The sequence below is a fragment of the Lithobates pipiens genome, unplaced genomic scaffold (assembly GCF_037356315.1).
Source record: "Lithobates pipiens isolate NorthernLeopardFrog02 unplaced genomic scaffold, aLitPip1_a1.2 Scaffold_91, whole genome shotgun sequence".
Lineage (NCBI taxonomy): Eukaryota > Metazoa > Chordata > Amphibia > Anura > Ranidae > Lithobates > Lithobates pipiens.
Window position 1 is genome coordinate 812,354 of NW_027507914.1, and position 7,497 is coordinate 819,850.

The following is a 7,497-nucleotide window of genomic DNA, read 5'->3' on the forward strand; positions in this document are numbered from 1 at the left end:
GCTGTAGATAAAAATCTATATAGGGGCCTATACGGGAGGTTACTGAATTGATACCACTAACTATTGGTCTACCGGGGGGGTTAACAGGATCTTTATGAATTTTGGGCAAAAAATAAATGGTAGGTATTTGTGGAGATAGGGGGACTAGAAAGGCTCTTTCTTTGTTATTCAACATTTTTTGTTCATGACCCCTATTAATGAGGTCACTCAATTGTCTTTTGTAAACATTAGTGGGGTTGCTAGGCAGTATCTTGTACGTTCCTGGTTCACTTAAAATCCTAAACATTTCCTTCTCATATTTCGCCATGTCGATTGTTGTTTTACAATGGGGGTCCACAACATCAGGACAATGCTTCAGTCCCCACACAAAACAGATTTCTGCCACTTGGTGATATGAGAGATCCCGACAGCACATATAATGGATACGGACCCTCTCCTTATCCTTATAATCAACCCATTGCCAATTATGAACAACAGGGTTTTTACGAGGACCCATACACTCGAAAACGCGGTCAAGCCGAGGAAAGGAAGGACCCTCAGCTCTGCACCCACCCAGCTGTCGTGTCCCTTGGCTTGTGCGTCAAGAAGGCTCTGTCTGTGCAAACCGCACTCCGGACAGGTCACATACTCCATAGCCTCCAACTGTCCCTGATTTGGAGGGACTGTGCTGGATTTGGAGCAATATCCCTCTGTCCCTCTTTCCCCCTCATTTGTCCCTCATGTTGGACTGATCCATATAGTTGTATATAAAATGCACTTTTTATCTTTCAAAAAGTGTTTCCCAGAGCTAAACCTTTCATCCAAATTCTAAATTTGCAGCATTTGTAAATTTTAAAAGCCAATATAAAGGAATAGTGGTGGTAAAAATAAGCCATTGTGGATTGGAGTAACCTTTTTTGGGGCCCCCACAAATTCGGGGTACTTTGTCGCAGTGAGTGGGCTTAGCACTATATGACCGTATAGTGTGACCAAACCCACGTATTTTTTTTATATGTTCAGGTGTTTGTAACCACTCCCAGACCGGCGCACACACATTTACTGATCGCTGTATAAATGACAATGGTCCCAAAAATGAGTCAAAAATTTCCGACGTGTCCGCCATAATGACGCAGTCATGATAAAAATCGCAGATCGCCACCATTACTAGTAAAAAAAAAATGATTAATAAAAATGCCATAAAACTGTCCCCTATTTTGTAAACGCTATAACTTTCGCACAAACCAATCAATAATCACTTTTTGCGATTTTTTTTTTACCAAAAATATGTAGAAGAATACGTATCGGCCTAAACTGAGGGGAAGAAATGTTTTTTATACATTTTTGGGGATATTTATTATAGCAAAATGTAAAAAATAATGCATTTTTTTCAAAATTGTCGCTCTATTTTTGTTTATAGCGCAAAAAATTAAAACCGCAGGGGTGATCAAATACCACCAAAAGAAAGCTCTATTTGTGGGAAAAAAAGGACATCAATTTTGTTTGGAAGCCATGTCGCACGACCGCGCAATTGTCAGTTAAAGAGACGCAGTGCCGAATCGCAAAAAGTGCTCTGGTCTTAAAGAGGAAGTAAACCCTGATGAGTTTACTTACTCTTTCATTCCCTGCAAAGGTAAAGCATAATGGACTACTATGCATCGCATCAAATTGCATCACATTGCATCGCATCGTATCGCATCGCATAGTAGTCCATTATGTCATTCTTGAATGAGTGCGCTATAATCTGTTTTGTACCGTTTGTTGGTCTTGTAGCAGCACCATCTTGAATCTAAACGCATTTTAGGGTGTGCCCCTCCCCCAACTATGTTTTTGTATTTTGTTTTTTGGGGTTAATTCTCCTTTAAAGGGGTGGGGCAGTGAGGGCGTGTCCCTTGCCTACATACGATTGGTAGTAGGTGTCCCTCATTCCCATCTCAAAATGTTGGGAGGTATGCATACTCGGCTTGCAGAGGGGAAGAGGCCGGGGCTGTGTGTCTGCAGACTCTACACTGAGCAGACACTGGTGCGCTTCGTCACCCCCATCCCCGCCTCACAGCACACTGTGTGCTTTACACAACACTGCACCGCAAAACTCACACAGCGCCGGGGACTCGGGCAGAGCGCTGAACATCGCAGGCAGGGGAGGGAGACGCCTGCACTGGAAACCCCATTCAAAACCCGCACTGTCCGGGTGAAGAGGGCTTCCATAGGTGCCGGAATGGCAGACAAAAAGCCCTGAATAGAGTAATTATCAGACAGATGAAGTAACTCTTGATGTCTTTACAGGTAAACAAGATGTTCAATGTCAGCAGTGAAATGGAACCAACCGCGGTTTACAGCCCTGTGCTCATGTTCCCCATCTTGGTTTTATCTCTCACTACTCTTGTGGGTGTCCCCGGCAATGCTCTGGTGCTTTGGGTTACTGGAGTGAAGATGGAGCGGACCGTGACCACTGTTTGGTTTGGGAACCTTGCTCTGGCCGATGTCATGTGCTGCTTGTGTCTTCCATTATTTGTAGTGCAGTCCTTCTACTCCTCATGGCTGTACGGACTTGCCCTCTGCAAGATGTTATTTTTCATCCTCATCCTTAACATGTACACCAGTGTCCTCACCCTGGTGGCCATCAGCATTGACCGATGGATTCTGGTTGTCCATCCCGTGTGGGCCCGAAATCACCGAAGAATCAAAATGGCGTGGATGATATGCTTGGCTATTTGGATGTTGTCCTTCGTGATGTGTCTGCCTACCGCCATCTACAATACATATGTCACCTTTCATAACATCACCGTCTGCTATTCAGAACCTCTCATAATAGAGCCCTTCTATCTCACATGTGCAATGTTTGAATTTCTGATCCCTCTTATTATCATTTGTATCTGTTACATTCATCTGGCTTTTGCAGTAAAAAATATCAGATTTTCTGAAGTAGGTAGAAAAACCATCAAGATGTCAATAAGTGTTATTGTCGTGTTTTTCATCACCTGGGCCCCCTACCACATCATGGGAGTAACCCTGCTATACACAGCCAATGAGGTATTGCACATCCTGGCCGTTCTCGCACAGTCTCTGGCCATGTTCAATAGTTGCGTCAACCCAATACTCTACGTCTTCATGGGGAGAAATATGAAGCAGAAGCTGAGACAGTCTATTGGCGAGATCATACAAAATATATTTGGGGAGAACTTATTATCCCCACCAGGCAATGAGGACCAGCACACCCCAGAAGAAGAAGAAGGACTCCCGATATAATGTATGGAATGGATTTGTAGATGTTTTAGCGCATTTTTAGCTTTATTAGTGATTGTAATGAACTGCCTTCTCAAAATCTTATCATTGCGTGTTAGGGCGGCCATACTGTATGTCATGAATAAGTCACATGGCATCAGGGCTTAGTGCTTATTGGCCATTTGGGGTGATAGGTGTTATCAGTATATGTGCACCCCCCCCTCCCCCCTCCAAGTTGTCCAATCTGTCCACCAATCACTAAGCCGGAACAAGTCTGCTTATCTGTAAAGTCAGAAATCTTTATCTCTTTACTTGTTCAGGGCATGGGACACATAGTAGTGAAGGAAGAGGATAAAGATGACAGCCAGGAAACTGGCTTCTGCAGATGTAAAATAACAATGACATATACAGTGTATATATACATGTATACTACCCACCAAAATAATAATAATAATAATAATAATAATAATACCGGTAATAATAAATAGGGCTTTATTTCAGCAGGAATGTGGGGGAATGAGGTTCCGGCACCTCCTGCACTAAATGTATGTAATGACAACGGGTGCTGGGGTGTCCTAAAGGGCTATTAAAGCTGGCTGCTTAGGGATCTATTGTTATTGGGGGCATCAATTGTTGCGGGTGGGGGGAGGGGGTCTATTTTTGCTGCTGAAATCTATGGTTGCTGGGGGGCTTTTTTTTTTGTTGTTTGGGGTTTCTTGGTTGCTGGGAGGGGTCTACAATTTCAGAAGGGATCTACTGTTGCTGCCTGCTAGAAGATTTATTCATACTGGCTGATAGGAGATCTATTGTTACCAGTGGGGGTTTATAGTTGCTGGAGTTGATCTGTTCTTGCTGGTGGGCTATATTGTTGTGGGGGAAACTATTGTTGCTGGAGGGTCTATTGTTCCCAAGGAAGTGTACTGTAGGTGTTGATAATTCTATTGTTGCTATTGGGTGAGTTCTATATTTGCTGAAATGGATCTATTGTTGCTGGGGGAATCTATTTTTGCTGTTCAAATCTATTGTTGCTTGGGGATTTATTGTTGCTGAAGGTTTCTATTGTTGCTGAGAGAGGGGGTCTATTGTTGCTGGTTGCAGGGGATCCATTTTACTGGTTTTCTTGTTATTATTAGCACATTCCATATATATTACTTAGAATCACAAATTAACCACTTACGGACCGCCCGCCGTCGTTTTATGCCGCTACTTTGAAGAGGAATATCGTTGTTATGGCAGCTACCATCACCCCGGTATCCTCTTCTTCAGCGGGCGGTCCTCTTTCAGATAAAAGTGGCAGCGGCGGAGGCGATCCGATCCTTCTTCCAGTTGGGCATGGAGACAAGTGAGGGGAAAATTTTTCACAATTTTGCTTCTGCCCATAACTCTTAAATGAACATTTTTTTTTTCTCAAATGACATTTAATTATTTCTTTTTTAATTTTTTTTTTTTTTAATTTTAGTGTAACTATGAGATGTGAGGTCATTTTGACCCCCCAGATCTCATATTTAAGAGGTCCTGTCATGTTTTTTCTATTTTTTTCTATTACATTCCTTGTAATAGGAATAAAAGTGACACATTTTCTTTTTTTTTTAATAGTGTAAAAATAAAAAATAAAAGGTAAAATAAATAAGAAAAAAATAAAATAAAAATGTAAACGCGCCCCATCCCACCAAACTCACGCGCAGGAGCGAACGCATACATGAGTAGCATGCGCAAATGAAAACAGTGTTTAAACCACACAGGGTGAGGTATCGCCGTGATCGTTAGAGTAAGAGTAATAATTCTAACCCTAGACCTCCTCTGTAACTCAAAACATGCAACCTTGTAGAATTTTTTAAATGTCGCTTATGGAGATTTTTAAGGGTAAAAGTTGGTCGCCATTCCACGAGCGGAGCACAATTTTGAAGCGTGAAATGTTGGGTATCAATTTACTCGGCGTAACATTATCTTTCACAATATAAAAAAAAAAATTGGGCTAACTTTACTGTTGTCTTATTTTTAATTAAAAAAAAGTGTATTTTTCCCCAAAAAAGTGCACTTGCAAGACTGCTGCGCAAATACGGTGTGACATAAAGTATTGCAAGGACCATCATTTTATTCTCTAGGGCGTAAGAAAAAAATATATATAATGTTTGGGGGTTCTAAGTAATTTTCTAGTAAATAAAATGTTTTTAACTTGTAAACACCAAATCTCAGAAAGAGGCTCGGTCCTTAAGTTAATACTTGGTTGCATATTCTCCAAAAGGGGCGGTACTGAGAGGCGGGTAGCGGGTGGAACTAAGGGACATTGCTCAGAGGTGGGTAGGGGGCGGAGACAAGAGGTGACTCAGAAGTTGGGAGTACCTGCACCTATTCTGTGAGCAAAATTCCCTGATAATAATAATATAATAATAATATATTAATAATAATCTATTTCAGTCACTCGGGTTAAAAACAGAGGATTTTGTTGCATACATTTTGTAAATACTGTACATGTAGAAGCCGTACTGCCGCATGAAGGCACCTCTGGTAAGTGTGGTCCCATACCCTGGACTATCTGAGTTCCCAACTATGGGACATATATAGCAATTCACAAACAGAGAGGAGGCTCACCTAGAGGAAGCAACACCCCAGAAGCCCAGACATCTCCTTTACAAGACACCTGAAGACTCCCGGTGATGTGTCTGCACCGAATCCCAAAAAAAAAAAAAAAATGGCGGCAGCCTCGATCTGCGGGTACATGTGAGCACCCCAATACACAACACAATAAAAGAGAGTCCCCAGCACATTTTTAACCCCTTCAATACCGGGCACTTTCACCCCCGTCCTGCCCAGGCCAAATTTCAGCTCTGTCACATTTTGAATGGCAATTGCTCGGTCATGTAACACTGTATATATATGATATTTTTATCCTTTTTCTTTCTTCACACAAATAGAGTTTTCTTTTGGTGGTATTTAATCACTGCTGAGGTTTTTATTTTTTGCTAAATAAATAAAAAAAGACTGAAAATTTTGAAAAAAAACATTGTGATTTTTTTTGTTTCTGTTTTAAAATTTTGCAAATAAATAATCTTTCTTCATAAATGTATTTCCTTATATAATATGTATTGTATTCTGCTACATTTATTAGGTGAAAATAACCCAAATCAGTGTATATTATTTAATCTATTATGTATTTATACATGGAGATCATATTCCCCCTTATGTATTTATACATGGAGATCATATCCCCCTTATGTATTTATACATGGTGATCATATCCCCCCTTATGTATTTATACATGGTGATCATATCCCCCTTAATCTCCTGTTCTCAAGAGAGAATACATTTAGTTCCTCATAGCCGAGCTCCTCCATTCCTCTTATCAGTTTGGTTGCCCTTCTCTGCACTTTCTCCAGTTCCCCGATATCCTTTTTGTGAACTGGAGCCCAAAGCTGAACTGCATATTCCAGACGTAGATTCCCTCTACACAAATATTGGACAAGCTGATGCCTTGGGGGCCGTGGAATGGGTCCTAAACGGATCATCAGAACTAAAAGGTCCACAAGACAAATTTATTATCGAAGTCTTAGAACTGGCCATTAAGAGCAATTAATTTTGGCGCGATAAATCGTACTTTCGCCAACATAAAGGCATATCAATGGGTGAAAAGTATGCACCTAGTGTGGCAAACATTTTCTTAAGTAAGTGGGAACAAGAATAGATCTATGACAAATTTAGGCCAGGCAGAGCATTATATAAAAGGTATATCGATGATGTAATTATCCTGTGGAGAGGAACGGAGGAAGTCTTGAAAGGGTTCTTAGAGGAGAACAATCATAATCAATATCATATCTCCTTTTCCGGAGGATAGAATTCTGAGCAAGTCCACTTCCTGGATTTAGTGGTATATAGACAAGCAGACCAACCTACACGCACCTTTTTTATAGATACAGAACACAATGGGTATATCCCCACATATAGTTGCCACCATCCCAGATGGCTAAGGGGTATACCCAAGGGCCAACTCATGCGGATTTGCAGAAATTGTAAGGATACAAAGGAGTACACAAAACAGGCAGAGGTGTTGACAGAGAGATTTGTGGCAAAAGGATATAAAGAAAATATAGTGAGAGAAGTAGGAAAACAATTGGAAGCAATGGACAGGAGGGAGATTTTGAAGGATAAACCAAAACAAAAGAATTAATTCAGTATGGTGTTAGTTTTCAATTATCACAGACAACACAATGAATTTGAAATATAATATTAAAAAAATGGCCTACACTCTGGCCAAGCTCCTACCAGCCAGGCCAGGGTTTGTCTACCAAAGAGCTCCCA

The 7,497-nt window shown here is 41.0% G+C and overlaps 1 pseudogene; it reads left to right on the forward strand.

Annotated features, from left to right (window-relative positions):
- The first annotated feature begins 2,250 nt into the window (after window positions 1-2,250).
- Window positions 2,251-3,225, forward strand: LOC143973674 (C3a anaphylatoxin chemotactic receptor pseudogene; annotated as a pseudogene).
- The last annotated feature ends 4,272 nt before the right edge of the window (window positions 3,226-7,497 follow it).